This window comes from Myotis nattereri, assembly GCF_964212035.1.
Source record: "Myotis nattereri genome assembly, chromosome: X".
Taxonomy (NCBI): domain Eukaryota; kingdom Metazoa; phylum Chordata; class Mammalia; order Chiroptera; family Vespertilionidae; genus Myotis; species Myotis nattereri.
The window spans coordinates 55687604-55708614 of NC_138078.1; the positions used below are offsets into that span (position 1 = coordinate 55687604).

Genomic DNA, 21011 nt, shown 5'->3' on the forward strand with positions numbered 1-21011 from the left:
AGGATTGCTGTATCTTTCCTGATTGTTTGTCTATAGGGCTTATCCAATGCTGTCAGTGGTGTATTCAAGTCCCCTACTCTGATTGTATTGTTGTCGATCTCGCCCTTGATATCTTCCAGGAGTTTTTTTATGAATTGGGTGCTCCTGTATTGGGTGCATATATGTTTACCAGGGTTATTTCTTCTTGTTGTATTGGTCCCTTTAGTATTATGAAGTGACCTTCCTTATCTCTTGTTATGGCCTTCACTTTGAGGCCTATTTTGTCTGATATAAGTATTGCTACCCCAGCTTTCTTTTCCTATCCATTTGCATGAAAGATATTTTTCCATCCTTTCACTTTCCGTCCGTATGAGTCCCTTCTAATGAGGTGGGTCTCTTGTAGACAGCAGCTGTATGGGTCATGTTTTTTTATCCATTCAGCCACTCGATGTCTTTTGGTTGGAGCATTTAGTCCGTTTACATTTAAAGTTATTATTGAAAGGTACTTGTTTGTAGCCATTTCTTTTTTTGTGTGGCTGTTTTCTTTCTGAGCTTTTTATTTCTTCTTTTTACACCAGTCCCTTTAGCATTTCTTGCATTGCTGGCTTGGTGGTGATAAACTCCCTTAGCCTTTTTTTGTCTGTGAAGCTTCTTATTTCCCCTTCAAGTTTGAATGATAGCCTTGCTGGATAGAGTATTCTTGGATTCAGTCCTTTGCTTTGCATCACTTTGTAAATTTCCATCCATTCTTTTCTGGCCTGATGTGTTTCTGTTGAGAAATCATTTGATAATCTAATGGGAGATCCCTTGTATGTAACTTTCCGTCTCTCTCTTGCAGCCTGTAAGATTCTCTCTTTGTCCTGAATATTTGCCATGGTAATTATGATGTGTCTTGGTGTGGGTATTTTTGGGTTCACCTTGCTTGGGACTCTCTGGGCTTGTGTGACTTTTTTCTTCCCCACCTCAGGGAAGTTTTCTGATATTATTTCTTCCAATAGGTTTTCTAATCCTTGTTCCTCTTTCTGTTGTTCTGGCACCCCTATTATTCGTATGTTGTTTCGTTTCATGTTGTCCCAAAGCTCCCTTAGGCTCTCCTCCTGTCTTTTAATTTTTTTCTCCAACTGAAGTACAGTTTGGGTGTGTTTTGCTTCCCTGTCTTCAAATTCACTAATTTGGTCTTCCGCTTCTCCTAGTCTACTGTTGATACTTTCAATGGTGTTCTTTATTGCAGCTATATCGCACTTCATTTCTTCTTGGGTCTTAGTTAAGTTGTCGATTTTTTCACCTGTTTCTTCTTGCTTCTTGGATAAGTTGTCGATTTTTTCCTCCATCCGGTGTATGCACTCTAGGACCCTTATTCTGAATTCTTTTTCTGTCATGTTGTATGCCTCTGTATCACTTAGCTGCTTTTCTGGTGAGTCCTCCTTTTCTTTCCTTTGGGGATTTCTTTGTCTACCCATGTTTGATCTCACTGACGTATATAGATATTGAGTCGTTCAGTGGCTGCTCCCTAGGTGGCAGTGGCTCCTCGGCCTGTGGTTGCTCCTTGGGCGGTTGAGGTAGCAGCTGCTCCTCTGTTGTTAGCGGGTCTTCTGATGGGTGCTGTTCACAGCTGTTGTGGCTCTTCTGGCTGGTGGAGGGAGGCTTCACCCACAGCAGCTGTTCCTCAGACAGAGCGTGTGGAGATCAGGAGGCCGCTGTCGCTTGGATCTGCTGCGTTGATTTAAAGGCACAAAATACAACACAACAAGGCACAACGTACCAGGCACTGAACACAAATGAATTACGGTATTAATAACCCCAAATAAAGATGGCCACCCGAGCTAAGAGAGTTGGGGGGTAAGGAAGAAAGAAGAGAAAAAGATAGAGAGAAAAACAGAAAAAAGAGAAAAAGAAAAAAAAAGAAAAGAAAAAAAAAGAAAAATAGAATGAAGTAGAAGAGGGGAGGAGACTATTCATATGAGGAGAAAACTCCGATAGAACCACCACTAATCCCAACAAATTCCAGCAACGGATCCCTGGAGTGAATACAAACAGCCAATAATATCAAGTGAGGCAAGGGAAAGCAGAAGCACAAAAATAACTGGCCGGGGGGGGCGGGGGGAGGGGGGGCGGGGAATGGGAGACAGAAAAAGAAAAAGAAAAAGCAGAACAACCTCACAAACAATCCTTAAAGAAAAGAAAAGAAAAAAAAAACCCCAATATACTCAACAATCGAGCAAGCAACAACAGAACAATAGAGAAAAGGAGAGAATAAAAAATTTGGATAGTGAAGAAAGATAAGGGAGAGGTGGATAAGGATTTAGAGCAGGTGATTGGAAAAGGGATATATAAGTAGGGTGAAATTTAGACAGGGGGTATGAAGAATAGGGAAAATCTAAAGCAGGAATAGGGTAAGAGAAACAGGACAGCAAAAGGGGAAAAGTGGGGAAGAGAGTTTTAGCACGGCAGCACAATTGAGGTAGAGGAAAATGATGCTAAAGGAACGATGAAAATAGAATGGAGAACCTTAGTCCCAAAATAAAATAAAGAGAAAATAAAATGACACTTTAAAAAAAATGGTAAAATGGCAGCAGTAATAATACTGGTTAAAAATAAAAATGTAGTAATTAAAAGGGTAAAATCAGGTGATGAAAAAAGAAAATAAATGGTTTCTTAGTTAAAAGGTGAAACAATAATTAAAAAAAATAATTAAAAAAAATGGGCTGTAATGAGGGTGCTTCAGCTCTTCTGCTCCTCTTTTTGGCACACCAGGTATTCAGGAGAATGTTGAATTTCCCTCTGATACACTGTTCCTCTGTGTTGTAAGCCACAGTCCTGATTTTAAGGCAGGCTACATTGGTTTCCCAGACAGCCCTTATCTGTATTTACAGAAGAGTCAGTTCGTGGCTCTGCCTCTGGGTGGCAGTGCGTTGGGATTGACCTCTGAGGGTATAGGACCTCTCTGACCAGGTGTTCTCTATTGTACCGGCAGCTGGTTTGGAATGTCCTCCGCCCAGAGCTGGTTTTCCAGTAGGCACTCCCCGCTCTGTTTCCCAGGCTCCCCCAAAACAGCCTTCCCTTACAAGCTCTGTGACTGACCCCAACTGGGTAGTCCCTTGCACTGGGTTCAACAATCAAACGCACAGATTTAAGAGCCTGGGAAGTTGTGCGAACTCGCAACACTTCACCTTCCAAATCTGCGCGAAGTCTCTGTGCGCGCTCTGGCTCCTGGCACCGAGTAGCGGGCAAACTGGCGTAATCTGAGGCTGCCCGTTTGTGTCCCGTCCAACTGTGGGCTTATTTATAGCGTTCCCTTCTGCCAGCAGCCCTGGGGGTGCCCTTCCACACTCGTGGGTCACGCTGGCTCCAACGGCCGTGGTCTTTGTGGGGCGCAGAGCCCCCACCCCCCTGCGCGTGTTCCACTCTCCAACCTAAACTGCAAACCGCAGCTTTGGGGAAAGTCTAACCTTTCTGTGGGGAGAAGCAGAGTTCCTCTGAGTTCACGTAGTTGCGCTGCTTGAGAGCCCTTGTTGCCGGGTTAGTAGCTGATCTCTGGATGCCGGTGACAGTCACCCAAGACCGCACGGTCTCCGCGGCTGTGCCGGCGCACCTGGTTTCAGCCTCAGCCTCTAACCGTTCCCTTTATCTAGGATTTCTCTGTCTTTACTCGCTGCAGACTGTCTCAGCTGAATCTCCTCTGCTCATTCGGGCTGTATGCTACCCGTTTCAGCTGCCCGCCCTTATCTGCTCCGGGACAAGGCACCAACACGTCTGTCTAAACCTCCGCCATTTTCTCCCTCAATTTGGGGATACTTTGCTTGTGACCCAATATATGGTCTATTTTTTAATATGTCTTATGAGCACTTGAGTAGAATGTATATTCCGTGGCTTTGGGGTGAAGTGTTCGGAAGATGTGTATTAAGTCCATCTGATCTAGTGAGTCATTTAGGATTGCTGTATCTTTCCTGATTGTTTGTCTATAGGGCTTATCCAATGCTGTCAGTGGTGTATTCAAGTCCCCTACTCTGATTGTATTGTTGTCGATCTCGCCCTTGATATCTTCCAGGAGTTTTTTTATGAATTGGGTGCTCCTGTATTGGGTGCATATATGTTTACCAGGGTTATTTCTTCTTGTTGTATTGGTCCCTTTAGTATTATGAAGTGACCTTCCTTATCTCTTGTTATGGCCTTCACTTTGAGGCCTATTTTGTCTGATATAAGTATTGCTACCCCAGCTTTCTTTTCCTATCCATTTGCATGAAAGATATTTTTCCATCCTTTCACTTTCCGTCCGTATGAGTCCCTTCTAATGAGGTGGGTCTCTTGTAGACAGCAGCTGTATGGGTCATGTTTTTTTATCCATTCAGCCACTCGATGTCTTTTGGTTGGAGCATTTAGTCCGTTTACATTTAAAGTTATTATTGAAAGGTACTTGTTTGTAGCCATTTCTTTTTTTGTGTGGCTGTTTTCTTTCTGAGCTTTTTATTTCTTCTTTTTACACCAGTCCCTTTAGCATTTCTTGCATTGCTGGCTTGGTGGTGATAAACTCCCTTAGCCTTTTTTTGTCTGTGAAGCTTCTTATTTCCCCTTCAAGTTTGAATGATAGCCTTGCTGGATAGAGTATTCTTGGATTCAGTCCTTTGCTTTGCATCACTTTGTAAATTTCCATCCATTCTTTTCTGGCCTGATGTGTTTCTGTTGAGAAATCATTTGATAATCTAATGGGAGATCCCTTGTATGTAACTTTCCGTCTCTCTCTTGCAGCCTGTAAGATTCTCTCTTTGTCCTGAATATTTGCCATGGTAATTATGATGTGTCTTGGTGTGGGTCTTTTTGGGTTCACCTTGTTTGGGACTCTGGGCTTGTGTGAGTTTTTTCTTCCCCACCTCAGGGAAGTTTTCTGATATTATTTCTTCTAATAGGTTTTCTAATCTTTGTTCATCTTTCTGTTGTTCTTGCACCCCTATTATTCATATGTTGTTTCATTTCATGTTGTCCCAAAGCTCCCTTAGGCTCTCCTCCTGTCTTTTAATTTTTTTCTCCAATTGCAATACATTTTGGGTTTGTTTTGTTTTCTTGTCTTCTAATTCACTAATTCGGTCCTCTGCTTCTCCTAGTCTACTGTTGTTACTTTCAATGGTGTTTTCATTGCAGCTATATCACTCATCATTTCTTCTTGGTTCTTACATAATTTATTGATTGTTTCCATCTGTTTCTTCTAGCTTCTTCCATATGTTATCGATTTTTTCATCTGTTTCTTCCTGCTTCTTGCATAGGTAGTTGACTTTTTCATCTGTTTCTTTTAGCTTCTTGCAGAAGTTGATTTTGTCCTCCATCCGGTTTTGCACTCTCGGACCCTTATTCTGACTTCTTTTTCTGTCATGTTGCATGCCTCTGTATTACTTCGCTGCTTTTCTGAAGCGTCCTCCTTCTCTTTCCTTTGGGGGTTTCTTTGTCTTACCATGTTTGATCTCACTGACATATCTAGACGTTGAGTCGTTCAGTGGCTGCTCCCTGGGTGGCAGTACCTCCTTAGGCTGTGGTTGGTGCTCGGGCGGTTGCGGTAGCAGCTGCTCCTCAGTTGGCAGCAGCTCCTCTGGTGGGTGCTGTTCACAGCTGTGGTGGCTCTTCTGGCTGGTGAGGGTAGGTTTCACGTACAGCTGCTGTTCCTCAGACAGAGGGTGTTGTGCTCAGGAGGCTTTTGTTTCTTGGATCTGCTGTGTTGATTTAAAGGCACAAAATACAACACAACAAGGCACCACGTACCAGGCAGTCAACACAAATATATTCACGATATTAATAACTCCAAATAAAGGTGTCCACCCGAATTCAGAGAATTAGGGGATAAGGAAGAAAGAAGAGGAAAAGATAAAAGAGAAAAAAGAAAAGAAAAGTAGGGAAGAAATAAAAACGGAGTGCAAAAATGAAATTGGGCAAAAGGAGGGGGAATGAAAAGAGAAAAAAAAGAGCGAAAAGAGAGAATGAAGTAGAAGAGGGGAAGAGACTATGTATATGAAGAGAAAACTCCTATAGAACCGCCACTAATCCCAACAAATTCCAGCAACAGCTCCCTGGAGATGAATGCAAACTAGAAACAACCAATAATATCAAGAGAGGCAAGGGAAAACAGAAGCACAAAAATAACTGGGGTTGGGGGTGGGTAGAGGGAGGGGAAATACCAGGAGAAATAAAGAAAAAGCAAAAGCAAAACAGCCTCACAACCAGTCCTAAAAACCACACACACACACACACACACACACACAGACACACAAAAAACAAACAACAACAACAACAACTAAGACAATATACTCAACAATCAAGCAAACAGCAACAAAACAATAGAAAGATAAAGGAAGAAAAAAAATTTGGATAGTGAAAATCGATAAGGGATATGTGTATAAGGATTTAGAGCAGTGGATTGGAAATAGGATATATTAGTAGGGTGAAATTTTGACAGGACATAAACAGAAGGAATAGGGAAAATCTAAAGCAGGAATTGGGCAAGAGAAACAGGACAACAAAAGGGGAAAAATGAGGGAGAGGGTTTTAGCATAGATTTAAAATTGAGGTAGGGAAAATTGATGCTAAAGGAATGATGAAAATAGAATGGAGAACACTAATCTGAAAATAAAATAAAGAGAAAATAAAATGACACTTTAAGAAATGGAGAAATGTTAGCAGTAATAATACTGGTTAAAAATAAAAATGTAGTAATTTAAAGGGTAAAATCAGGTGATGAAAAAAGAAGAAAAAAAATTCGTTTCTTAGTTAAAAGGTGAAAAAAGAAAAAAGAAGAAAAAAAAATTTGCAGTAGTGAAGGTCCTTCAGTTCTTCTACTCGTCAGTCTGGCTCGCCTTAGTCCTTTCAGGTATTCAGGAGAGTGTTGAATTTTCCTGCGATACACTGTTCCTCCGTGTTGTAAACCACAGTCCTGATTTTAAAGCTGGCCGTATTTGTTTCCCAGACTGCCTTCATTTGTATTTAGCTAAGAATCAGTTTGTGGCTCAGCCTCTGGGTGGCAGTGATTTTGGGTTGGCCTCTGAGGCTATAGGGTCTCTCTGTCCAGTAGCTTGCGTTTATCGTCTCTATTGCACTTAAAACTGGTGTGGGGAAGTCCACTGCCCAGAGCTGGTTCCTTAATAGTTACCGGCTCTATGTTGTTGCTGGGATTGAAAATTCCTCTATAGGCCAGACCCTGTTAACTCCCAGGGACTGATCAGATTATTTTAATCCTTGATCTCCTTCAGGGTGGAATCTGGGTGTGGCTGTGCTCCTTGCCTGAGGGCTAGGTGCAGAAGTCCCACCCTCTGGACAGAATGCTGCCGGGATCCTGGGCCCAGGGGTGTCTCAGCACTCAATTCGCTGCCACCTCTCCCAGCTCCCCTCTCTCCCCATCCTCTCCCCAGATTCCACTCGTCCGCACCTTCTCCCTCTCTTCAGCACAGGTGAGTGTCTGTATCCAAAATGTCTTATGAACAGGATTCAGTGAAAACAAACAAACAAACGCCGGCCGCGGAAATGGGGAAGGCTTAGTTTCTGTAAGCTCTTCTCTTACTGGCACTGCATGGTCTGGTCAGCTCTTCAGGCTGCCCCCTTTAGGCTCAGTCCTCCATGATCACAGAACCCAGATCTCAAATCCCCTGGTGCCAGGAATCCCGAGGAACTCCTTTCCCCAGTCAGGGGCTGTGCCTGTCCCAAGGGACACGACTGTCTGCCACGCGGTCTCCCTCTGACCCTCTGGGCTCAGAGGTCTGGCAAACTTTCCTGCCCAAATCCCTGGTTGTTTTTTTTTACCTTTCCAGGGGAGTTCTGCCCTTCTCGGCCACAAACCATCTCACCAGCTGAGTAATTTCGCCAGTTCGGGGTGGGTGTTATTAGTTTCAGCTGCTCCGGGACATGACCTGGGACACGTCTGCCTTTATTGCCACCATCTTCCGTTCTCTCGCCCTCTGCTTCTTCTCTTCTGAATTTCTTGTCAAGTTCAGCTGCACAATTTAGAGCTGTGTGTCTGTTAACCTGACACACTTTCGCTGAGCACCTAGGACATTGAATTGCTTATAAATGCTTGGGAAAGAGTCAATCGGGGAGGTGTGGATAGGTATTGAAGTGCAGAAAAGATAGAGTAGCACTAACCCACCACAAAGTCATCAGGATGAGTGTTCTCAGACTCCCCTGCACTGGGGCAGGAAACAAAACACACTTTTTGTATAAGCAGAGAAACTCATGTGAACGTCTCACTGTTATATACAAGTCCAAAATGGAATATCTCTGTCTTTGGACGTCTTGTTGAAATGACCACAGCTCCTTCAGAAATGGCCTGCTTGGAACAAGTCCATCTGCCTCATTACCATAGAAAGAAACCTGTGTCTGTAAATACAGTTGACTTACATTTTTGGATTGCATATTTATAAATTCACATACTACTTAAATTTTATTTATAACCCCCAAATCAACACTAGTGATGGCTTTTGCCATTATTCATGGACACGCACATGGTGGTGAGAAATTTGAATTGTCTGATGTGAACATTCCAAGCTGGAGTTGAACAAGGTGACATTCTGCCTTTTTTCTTTCAGCTTTCATATTATAAACAAGTAGCCTCTTCCCATCTGTGAAGTGCCACATTTTTGTGCTATTTTTGGTGATTTTACTGTTGAAATGGCTCCCAAAAATAGTGATAAGGTGCTGTGTAGTGTTCTGATGCTCAAGAAATCTGTGATGTGACTAAGGGAGAAAACGTGTGAGATGAGATTTGCTTAAGCATATGTTATAGTGCTGTTGGCAATGAGTGCTACCTTAATGAATCAACAATAGTATCAAACAAATAAGTTGTCGTTATACAGAAACACATAACATGAAACAAGGCCGTGTGTTAATAGGTGAATGAAACATGAACCTAACCCTGTATTTCCCCTAGAAGCTATATATATATATATATATATATATATATATATATATATATATATATGGCTAAGTGACCGACCATACATCTGTCCGACTGACTGACCAACCGGCTGGTAAATATGACATGCACTGGCAATCTATATATATAAAAGGCTAATATGCAAAGTGTCCCCTCGAGAGTTCGACTGGGATACCAGGAGTTTGATCACTCGCTATGATGTATGCTAACCACCAGGGGGCGATGCAGAATGAAGGGAGGCCCTGGTTGGCAGTTGGAAGGCCCCAATTGACTCTGATCACCTGCCAGGCCTAGCGACCCTACCCGAGCACGAATTTTATGTACCAGGCCTCTAGTTTAAAAATAAATGTTGACTTAAACATTCGTGATACATGTAAAGCTCTCAGAATGGATATTATTGAAATCCCCTGTGAAATGATTTGTAACATCTATTATTGAAGCTACCTTTAGAAATAGTATATATATATATAGATAATATTAAAATATATCTAAACGTGTGACTCCTTGTCCTAAAAATGAGCATGTTCATAAGTTAAATGAAGAGATTTTGGATATACTCAATAGAGATTTTCACACCTATTTGAGTGATGATTCCATTGATTCAACAGATGATGCCGAAAAGGAAAATTTTCCCATCGAATTTCTTAATAGTATTACTCCTTGGGGAATGCCGTGTCATAAATTAAAATTGAAAGTAGGTGCAATATCATGCTACTGAGAAATCTTAATAGTAAATGGGGTCTTTGTAATGGTACTAGATTTATTATCAAAAGATTGTGACCTAACATAATCGAAGCTCAAGTATTAACAGGATCTGCAGAAGGAAAGGTTGTTCTGATTCCAAGAATTGATTTGTCCATGTCTGACACTGGTCTCCCATTTAAAATAATTTGAAGACAATTTCCCATGATGACAGCATTTGCGATGACTATTAATAAATCACAAGGACAAACTAGACAGAGTAGGAATATTCCTACCTGAGCCTGTTTTTGGACATGGTCAACCATATGTTGCTTTCTCTCGAGTTCGAAGAGTGTGTGACATTAAAGTTGTAAATACTTCATCACAAGGGAAATTAGTCAAACACTCTGAAAGTGTTTTTACTCTTAATGAGGTATACAGGGAGATACTAGAATAAGTTTAATCAGTTTATCAGTCATTGTTTTTATCAATGTTTTTTTTTTTCCCACTTAAAATATTTATTAGTCTGGAAAAAGAACCCAGGCTGCACCCCACCTTTTCCCAAACCACTTCCCGAATCAAGCAACAGGACTCAAAGGAATTGTTTCAAATAAGCCAGAATGTATCTGGGGAACAACAGTCATTCATTCCCTAGACCTGACATTACAATTACATGTTTTCCAAGGAGAGAGGAGGGGGCCAATGAGAATGGTAGATGGACTAGATGAGGGGAAACCGGATGGGCCATTCTTTGTCACAGTTTGGACTCAGAGAAGGATTGAAATAAACAGGTTATTTTTGAAAGAAGGGAGATAAAAGGAGAAGCAAGGGAAAATCAAGGGCTGGTTCTCCCTGACCACATAGCATTGTAGAAAGAAACAGAGTTGCAACTTCTGTTGCTGGAACAGGGAGTTGAGGACTCAGCACCTGGAGAGAGGAGAAGCCCAAGGCTTCTTTTTCAACCCTACTGTGAATAGAGGTAAAAGCCTCCACTTCCTTTTCCTTCAGAGAATTCAGTAAGTTCTGCCTGAAGGCAAGAGGGCATGGTGACAGACTTATAGCTCCAGTCCAGGCTAAGTTTCTCCCCATTCATTTCCGAAGGTCCTGCCCAAGAGAACTACTGAAATAGAGTACCAAGATTCTCTCCCTGCTCCCCAGGTCCAAGAAAGGGGAGTGGAGACAAGGCACAAAGACCCTGGGTACAAAGGTGAACATCAAAGTGGCCTAATATAACAAGGTTGCCTTCCTTCACCCTGTAAGTAGCTGGGCCTTTGCTAGCAGCAGAAACCACAATCAAAAGGGATCACAGAAATGGCCTGCAGAACAAGTCTTATTCCTAGAAAGTCAGGGGGAAAGCTTCAGTTGGTATGGTACCATCTTGGGTGGGAAGACAGAGGGCAGCAGGCAGACCACTCCCATGACAACACTCGTGCCTCAGCTCCCAGTGGTTCTCCAGATGTTCCCCATGGCTGGCAACCAGGGAGGAAACGTGTTGTGTTTCACATGATCAGACACTGTTCACATTGACACCTGGTGGGCCTGACAGATTTAGGGCATCCAGGTCAAAGTTGAGGCCAGGAGAAATCTCCCCAGCTAGCTCTTTTGGAGGATGGCCCCAATCCTGTAACTGCTGAATAAGGTCTCAAAATGAGCCTTCTGAGCAGCCTCACTGTCTGTGGGGGTCTCTGCTTCAAACTGCTCATGTATCTTGCCCATGACACTGTGCTGTTCCTGATATTTTTCAGACTGTTCTAAAGGTAGAGATTCCCCGTGACTCTGCAACTATTCTGGATACTTTTCTGTGATCTCCTTCAGTGATGGGTACAGCACATCCTTGGAAACTAAGTTCTGCATGATACTGTACATGATGGGGAGGATGTTTCCTTCACCATCCCCTTCATCCATGCCCAGCCTTTCCACAGTCTTGGTCAGCTCTTCTATGTACGTGCCTGAGTTCTGCAGATCAGTGGCATTTTTGGCCAGTCTACTTAGTGTCTCCTTTAGTCAAGAAGTGAATTCTTGTTGGGAAGTTACATCACTAACCACTCTTCCAGCAGCCTGTGAGAGCTTTTGGAACTGCTCCACCAAGTGCGACTCTTCCTCAGCCAACTCCTTCATTGCCTTCTCGAATTCTGCAGTGGCTTGAGAAGCCAGCTCATTGTCGAATAGTTCCTGGAAAAACAGCTCTTGGGAGGTGAAGAATGCATCTTTGGCAGTGTCTCCTGGTGATCTCTTCTGGGGCCCTGAAGCATCAGGGACCGTGGTGGTAGGACGGTTGCTGGGGAGAGTCTGGCCTTATCAAAATTATCAAGAGCTCTTTGCAGAAGCTCTTCTAATTCCTGGTCCACGTTGGCCCTGACCCCATTGTCCCCCTCTGCTGTGGCCATCTTGCTGCCCTCAATGCTGTTTTTACATCATGTTTTTGTTGTTTTTATATAATGTTTTTGTATCCTTTATTATTGTTATATCATGTTGTTATTGTTTATTTATTAATCAATTTATTATTTTCATATACATTTTACTAACTTTCTTTCATCTCTGACACTTCTATTATAGAGAAAGGGTGAATAGCGATATTAAAATATTTCTTCTAATTAATTTCCTTGCAATGTGCATAAATCTGTGCACTGGGCCACTAGTGGTTTAGTATTTGTTGATTCAGTGTTTGTGGTGGCATTTTGATGAGAATAATGAGAACCAACTCTTTGAGATTCAAAACATCTAAATATCAAAGTTCTGTATGCAGAAGCTTCTTTCCTCCTCCTCCCTCTTGTTTTTCCTTCCCGCCTGCCTGCCCTCCCTTCCTTTCCTTTTTTTCCTTTTTCATACTAGAGTTTGAAAACTCCAACAACTATTAGTCCCCCAGAAACCCTGGTGAATTGTTTGTAATTAGCAGTGCCACTCAATGGTTCCTGACTCACCAGGCATGGAAATCACCTGTGGACTTGTTACAAAAGTAAGTTTATAGTTGTGAGTATACAAAACACAGAGTTTATTCTTATATTATTATATATTTATTATTGCACTAGAGGCCCGGTGCATGAAATTCATGCGGGGGGGGGGTGGTCCCTCAGCCCAGCCAGCACCCTCTCACAGTCCAGGACCCCTGGGGGATGTCTGCCTGCTGGCTTAGGGGGATTGGGCCTAAACCAACATTTAGATATCCCTCTCACAGTCCAGGTCTCCTCGCTCCTTACTGCCCGCTGGCAGCGGAGGCGGGAGAAGTTTCTGCCACTGCCACTGAGCTTGCCAGCCATCAGCCTGGCTTCTGGCTGAGCAGCTTTCCCCCTGTGGGAGCACTCTGACCACCAGGGGGCAGCTCCTGTGTTGAGTGTCTGCCCCCTCATGGTCAGTGCTTGCCATGGCTACCAGTAGTTCTGCTGATCATTCCACCATTTGGTTGATTTGCATATTAGTGTTTCATTATATAGGACTAGAGGCCCAGTGCACAAAAATTTGTGCACTTGTGTGTGGGGGGGGTCCCTCTGCCCAGCCTGTGCCCTCTCTCAGTCTGGGACCCCTCGGGGAATGACCACCTTCTGGCTTAGGCCCACTCCCCGGGGGGATTGGGCCTAAGCTGGCAGTCAGACATCCCTCTGGCAGTCCGGGAGCCCTCAGGGGATGTTCACTTGCCAGTGGGGAGCAGGCCTAAGCTGCAGTCGGATATCCTTAGCGCTGCTGAGGAGGCGGGAGAGGCTCCCACCACCACCACTCTACTGGCAGCCATCAGCCTGGCTTGTGGCTGAGCAGAGCTCCCCACTGTGGGAGCACACTGACCACCAGAGGGCAGCTCCTGCATTGAGCGTCTGGCCCCTGGTGGTCAGTGTGTGTCATAGTGACCAGTCATTCCCAGTTGTTCTGCTGTTAGGGTCAATTTGCTCATTACCTTTTTATTATATAGTATAGAGGCCTGGCACACAGGTGGGGGCTGGCTGGTTTGCCCTGAAGGGTGACCCGAATCAGGGGGTCCTGCTGGGGTGCCTGGCCAGTCTGGGTGAGGGGCTGAGGGCCGTTTTCAGGCTGGCCAAGGCTCCCCCTCCCCCCCGTCCCCGTCCCCCCCCCGGTGATGGGAGCTCCCAGCCTCTCCTTTTTTTCTTATTCTGGGATTTATTTACCTTCTGTAATTGAAACTTTGTAGCCTAGAGTGGAGCTCAGAGCCATCTGGGAGGGAAACTTGGCTTCTTCCATTGCCAGGGGCAACCCAAGGCTCCAGCTCCATGGCCACTGCCTGCTGAAAGCAGGTATCTGGGGTTTATTTACCTTCTATAATTGAAACTTTGTTGCTTTGAGTGAAGCTCAGAGCCCGCAGCAGCAGGCGGGAAGCTTCGCTTCCTCCATCATTGGGGCAACCAAGCCTCCAGCTTGTTCCAGCTCCGTGGCTGCTGGCCGCCATCTTGGTTGGGTTAATTTGCATATAGTCGCTCTGATTGGCTGGTGGGCATGGCTTAAGATGTAGCGAAGGTACGGTCAATTTGCATGTTTGTCTTTTATTAGTGTAGATTATTTTCCATACCAGCAACTATAAACCTACTTTTGGCCCACCCTGTGTATATATTTTTAACAAGTGCCACATGATTCTATTGGGCAGCAGGATTTTCAAAACACTGATATAGAAGTTGCTTATTATGTATCTGTGTGTTTCTGTTTATTTCTTTTGCTGTTCTCCTTTCCATGTCTTCTGGCAGCTCCATAATTGTTGCTGGCTTACTGAATGTCTCCTGTTATTTTTCCCTGTTTCTCAGTCCCAAGAACAGTGGTTCTCAACCTTCCTAATGCCACGACCCTTTAATACAGTTCCTCATGTTGTGGTGACCCCCAACCATAAAATTATTTTTGTTGCTACTTCATAACTGTAATTTTGCTACTGTTATGAATCGTAATGTAAATATCTGATATGCAGGATGTATTTTCATTGTTACAAATTGAACATAATTAAAGCATAGTGATTAATCACATAAACAATATGTAATTATATATGTGTTTTCCAATGGTCTTAGGCGACCCCTGTGAAAGGGTCATTCAACCCCCAAAGGGGTCATGACCCACAGGTTGAGAACCACTGCCCAAGAATATTTCTACCCAAACTTAATGCTTGAAGATTGATGACTCTGAGTGAGCCAAGGAGATTGATACTGTGTCCAAATTTGCCTCCAAATGGATGGGTGATTATTGATGCAGGTCAGACTTTTCTCACCATATTTTAGAGACAGGAGCATGTATGATTTGGATATCTGATGTGTACCAATAGGAATACCGAGTGACAGAAAGAACTTTTTAAGGGAGATCTCAAAGTAACTCTAAATATTAATGCTCCTAAATGTGAGGAGTCAAATCAGAAAGTTGTAAATTTAAAATAATTATTTTGGAAAGTTTCAAATATATACAAAACTAAAAAGAATAGTGTAATGAACTCCTATGTCCCCATCACACAGCTTAAATATTTATCAACTTATGGCCAACTTTTTTTGATCCATATGCCTATTTACCTCTTATTGCCTCTCATGTATTTTTTTAACACAAATCTCAGACCTCCTATTATTTTATCTATAATATTTTGATAGTTATCAAAAAAGAAGAACTCTTACAAACAAATAAGGTGTCATAATACATAAATACCAAAATTTTAATAATTCCTTACTATTACCAAATATCTAGTCAGTTCAAACTTTTGTCTCATAATTTTTGTTTCAATTTATTTATTAAAGAAATCAGGTTATTTGTTTTATAGCGTTTTTCACAATCCTGATTTTATTGATTGTATCCCTTTGGTGTCATTTAATACATTCCTTGGTTCTCTGTATTCTTCAGAACTGACATTCTGGTCTAAAGACTTGATCATATTTAGCTTCTAGTTTTTGCCAAGAGTATGCCAATAAGCAATGATGTGTTCTGTAAGCAGACAAAAGAGAACTGTTTTTCTCTTTTATGGACGTTAACAGTTATGAATAATCATTGCCCCTATCCACTAACTCATCAGGGATTGCAACTCATGACTTCAAGTTTAATTCTATGTTTTTTCTCCATTACTTAGCAGGAATACTTCAATAAAGAGAAACTTCCCATCATCCACTATTAGTTACCCTGAGGATAGTTTGAGTAAGAACGGTGGTTTGGGTGCTCAAATCTTCCCCTCTGTTTACTAGTTTTCCAAATAATGAGTTAGTTTCCTCACATTCTCTAGTTGTATTTTAAATATTAGAAACTTATACATTTTAGCAAACAGAATATTTTAATCTATTACCATCCACCCTTAATAGTGCTGAAATCATTCTATCTTGGCCATTGGAAACTCTTCAGGATAAGCTTCCTTGTTTGGTTCATGAGTCCTTTCTTTTGTTTGTTAAATCAACCAATGCTTTATCTTATTTTTATTCGTTGTTAATCCTCACCCAAGGATATTTTCCATTGATTTTTAGAGAGAGTGGAATAGAGAGGGAAAGACAAAAAGGAACATCAATCGATTGGTGGCCTCCTGCACATGCCCTGGCCAGAGCCCGGGCTGGGGAGGAGCCTGTAACCAAGGTGTGTACCCTTGACTGGAATCGAACCTGGGAACCTGGGGAGGAGCCTGTAACCAAGGTGTGTACCCTTGACTGGAATCGAACCTGATGCTCTGTCCACTGAGCTAAACCAGCTAGGGCAGTCCATGAGTCCTTTTGACATGCATCTGGCAATCTCAGATTGTCTCCTTGCTTTCTGGTATGACAAGATGTTCCAAGCTTATTTGTATATTTCCTAGCCCTGATCTGGAATCAGCCATTTCTCTAAGGACCTCTGATTCCTTAGGGACTTCATCTGAGTGGTAGGGATGATTCTATTTCCTCATTCCCCCAAGGATAACATTTAAAAAATGTTTTAGTGTATCCTCTTTTTCTGTGTTTTACTATGAGAGAGTATGTTTATATATTCATACTCCCTTGCTATATACTTGGCAGTATGCCATACCCCCATTTTCCACCTTGCTTTTTTCACTCAACATATCCTGGCCATCATATCATAGTATATAGATCTATCCCAAATCCTTTTTACAGCTCAAGACACCCCATTGTGTGAAGGTACAACAGTTTATTCCACCAGCCCTTTCTTAATAGATATTTGAACATTTGAAGCCTTTATTGTACAAATAGTAAGAGCAGTAACTTTTCAAGAACAAAAGAAATGCAAGTACAAGTGTGTAGTAAATAATTGATTGTACCCAAAGAGAGATCTGATATTTGCCTTCAGCTACTAGGAGGTGATTGCTAGGCCCCTGGAATGTCCTGCTGATAGGAGTGTCTTTGTTTACCTGGGGACATTGGAACTTCTGGAGGACTTCTAGACTCCTAGGAGAGACTGGAGAAGACAGACCAGCCATGCAGGCAGTATTGAATCAAGCACCAATAAAAACTGTGGACACCAAAACCTTAGATAAGCTTCCTTGTTTGGCAATAATCTGTGCTCATGTTAAACATCATGGCCAGGAACTTCACGGGGATTAGTCAGTTGGAAGCTCCATACTTGGTCTTTTTTTAAAACTATGTTTTTATTGATTTTTAGAGAGAGAGGAAGGGAAATGGATAAAGAGATAGAAACACTGTTGAGAGAGAAACATCAATATCAATCAGCTGCCTCTTGCACATCCCCTTCTGGGTTTGGAACCCTAACTGGGCTTGTGCAATGACCAGAATTGAACCATGACTTCTTGGTTCCTGGGTTGAAACTCAACCACTGAGACACACTTGCCAGGCCATACTTGGTCTTGAATTTCCAACCTGCAGGACTCTGAGTAAACAAACTTCTGCTGTTTAAGCCCTCCAGTTTGTGATACTTTGTGATGGTAGCACTAACAGACTAATCCAGGACCCTCAAAGGGTTGTTTAAGGGTGTGCTTTTTGGTAACTAGTTTCCAAATCAGATTCATTCTCCCCATGGGCATAATTGCCAGGGTTTTTACTTTTTTCATTACAAAAAAAATTTTTTCATTAAATAGACAAGTTTGCAATTTAATTTCCGTCTGCATATCCCTTTTGATTTTGCCAATGTAAACACATAAAAGTAATATAGAAATATAATTAGTGCCCTGACTGGTTTGGCTCAGTGGATAGAGCGTCAGCCTGCGGACTCAAGGGTCCCAGGTTCGATTCCGGTCAAGGGCAGGTACCTTGGTTGCGGCACATCCCCAGTAAGGAGTATGCAGGAGGCAGCTGATTGATGTTTCTAACTCTCTATCCCTCTCCCTTCCTCTCTGTAAAAAATCAAAATATATTTTTTTAAAAAGAAATATAATTAGCAATTAAACTATATAAGTAGGTATGAAATAAGGGGAAGAAGTCCCTCTTCATTTGTGCTTCTGCCCCCTGTTATATGCTCAAAGGTAAGCACAGAATATAGGTTACTATGAATCATGCCAGGAAAATGTTTCATTCATTTGTAAAAAAAACATGGGTGTCTGCATCCTTTAAAATTTTACACAAAAGAGATCAAACTATGCAGAGTACTTCCCCTCATCCCCCTTAATCTCTTGCAGATATGTTCCTTTTACCCAAACAGATCTGCCTCTTCCTGCCTCCTGGGCTATGTAATAGAACTGACATCATTCCCAGTGCATAAGGTTGGTGACTTCAGGAAGTGGGTACCAAATGCAGTCTCTACATAAGGCCTTCAGAAGAGACCTGGCTGCTCACCTCTCTGCTCTGTCATCGTTGAAACATCTTCATCTGAGAGTGGCTGCAAGATGGTTGTCAGTGGCTGTTAGGAATCCTATATAATAAAAGGTTAATATGCAAATTGTCCCTACTGGCGGGACTTCAACTGACTGGAAGGTAGATATGCGCTGACCACCAGGGGGCAACACAGAACATGGTGGGTGTAGTTGATGCAGCGCTGGCAGCAGGCGGCAGTGGAGGCACTGTCGGCCCAGAGGGGTCCTGACAAGAGTGGAACCATGGTGGGATGGTGGAGTAGGTGAGTGGGTGGCGCCAGGCCAAGGCAGGTGTGAAGGGAGGCCCTGGCCAGCATCCAGGAGCCATTAGGGACCCTACCCATGCACAAATTTTGTGCACTGGGCTTCTAGTATGTATATATTTACATTGAGAGAGGAAGGGAACAGAGATAGAGGGAGAGAGAAAGAAACCTTTCCCTCTGAGCCTATAGTGTCTTTTTATTTAAGCCAAGCTACTGTGTCATGTACTCCCTTAGACAGATGACTGTTGTTGGTAAAACAACCTATGTAGATTGGCCTAAAGCAAGTAGGACCCTCTCCTAGTGAGACATGGTGTGGAGGCCCGAGTCTGGGTTCTTAGGTGGAGGTGTGTGGAGAGTAGGTGTGTAAACCTGCTCTGCAGTGTCTGCAGAGTAAGATACATCTTGTTTGCACAGAACTGCATACATGTGTATTTAAGTTTGTGTAGTGAGAAGGATGTGGAAGATGTTTACCCAAACTCACTAACAGTGGTTAATTTTGAGTAGCCATTTCACTCTTTATAATGAACACACACATCTATCCTATCTAATAATAGACAAACATGGTAATTAACCATACCTCTGCTACCATTCCCATTGGCTAATCAGGGTGATATGCAAATTAACTGCCAACCAAGATGGCGGCCGGCAGCCAGGCAGCTGAAGCGAACATGAGGCTTGCTTGCTCCAGTGATGGAGGAAGCCAAGGTTCCCTGCCTGCCGCAGACTAACTCTGAGCTCCAGTCTAAGCAACAATGTTGCAATTATAGAAGCTAAACAAACCCCAGGTAGCTGCTTTCAGTCAGCTGCCCTTGGAGCTGGAGCCGCAACAAAGTTTCAATTACAGAAGGTAAGTAAATCCCAGAATAAAAAAAAGAAAAAAAGGAGAGACTGGGAGCTTCAGTTTCAGGCTTGGCCCACCTGAAAACAGCCCTCAGCCCCTCATCCAGACTGGCCAGGCACCCCAGAGGGGACCCCCACCCTGAAGGGGACGTGGGCAGCCTGAAAACAGCCATCAGCCCCTCATCCAGGCTGGCCAGGCACTCCAGTGGGGACCCTCACCCTGAAGGAGATGCGGGCAGCCTGAAAACATCCATCAGCCCCTCATCCAGGCTGGCCAGGCACCCCAGTGGGGACCCCAACCCTGAAGGGGGTGCGGGCAGCCTGAAAACAGCCATCAGCCCTCATCCAGGCTGGCCAGGCACCCCAGTGGGGACCCCCACCCTAAAGGGGGTGCGAGCAGCCTGAAAACAGCCATCAGCCCCTCATCCAGGCTGGCCAGGCACACAAGCAGGACCCCCACCCTGATCCGGGACACCATTCAGGGCAAACCAGTTGGCCCCCACCCATGCACCAGGCCTCTATCCTATATAGTAAAAGGGTAATATGCAAATTGACCCTAACATTAGAAAGACTGGGAATGACTGGTCACTATGACACACACTGACCACCAGGGGGCAGATGCTCAATGCAGGAGCTGCCCTCTGGTGGTCAGTTAGCTCCCACATGGAGGAGCTCTGCTCAGCCACAAGTCAGGCTGATGGCTGCCACTACAGTGGTGGTGGTGGGAGCCTCTCCTGCCTCCTCAGCAGCGCTAAGGATGTCCGACTGCAGCTTAGGTCTGCTCCCTGATGGTAAATAGACATCCTCCGATGGCTGCCAGGCTGCCATAGGGATGTCTGATTGCCAGCTTAGGCCCAATCCCCTGGGGAGCAGGCCTCAGCCAGTAGATGGTCATCCCTCGAGGGGTCCCAGGCTGTGAGAGGGCACAGGCTGTGCTGAGGGACACCCCCCCCCCCGAGTGCACAAATTTTGTGCACTGGGCCTGTAGTATATATATAAAAGCCTAAGTGACCGTTCAACCAGTCGTCATGATGCATACTGACCACCAGAGGGCTGACAATGCAGGAGCTGCCCCCTGGTGGTCAGTGCGCTCCCACAGCGGGAGTGCCACTCAGCTGACCCATGGGGCTAGCTAGCTCCGCTGTGGTAGTGTGAGCCTCTCCCATGGACACTCCTCCTGCACACCCCTCCCCCATCCGGACTGGGACTGGGATGGGGACCCACATCGGGACTGCCTGGGTGCAAGCCCGAGGCCACTTCTAGGTCATGGGCAAGCTGGTATCCCCCTAGGACAATTTTGCAGAGACAGGAGCTGAGCGGCAGCGAGCCTATCCAGCAGAGGCGGCAGGTGCAGCAGGGCTGGGATGAGTGAGAGCTGCGGCAAACCTCCATCTCCCCTCGCCCCCCCACCCCTCGGGCCCAGACACAGCACCATCTCCTGGCTGTTTGAGACCTACCTCTCTAGCTGCCGAGGTGGCCCTCCCCTCACCTCCTCCCAGATCCGTCCCTGCTGCAGACTCCCCAACAAAAGTCCAGGACCTAGAAGAATTTGTTCCTTGGGATAGCCTTGACTACAGCTTCCTGGATGACATAGCCTCCCAAAGGAGGACGAGAGGACAGTTGAGGTCAAGGTCCCTCGGAATAGCGACAATGACAGGGAGGC

General features: G+C 44.1%; 1 protein-coding gene and 1 pseudogene across 2 annotated transcripts in view; one reads left to right on the forward strand and one right to left on the reverse strand.

The window, feature by feature from the left end:
- The window catches only part of PBDC1 (polysaccharide biosynthesis domain containing 1), a 418787-nt gene that overhangs the window by 84216 nt on the left and 313560 nt on the right, over positions 1-21011 (forward strand). The gene's annotated exons all lie outside the window — the stretch shown is intronic.
- On the reverse strand, positions 11065-11997 carry LOC308510839 (peroxisomal biogenesis factor 19-like; annotated as a pseudogene). The gene has a single exon. The product of its transcript is annotated as a peroxisomal biogenesis factor 19-like (transcript).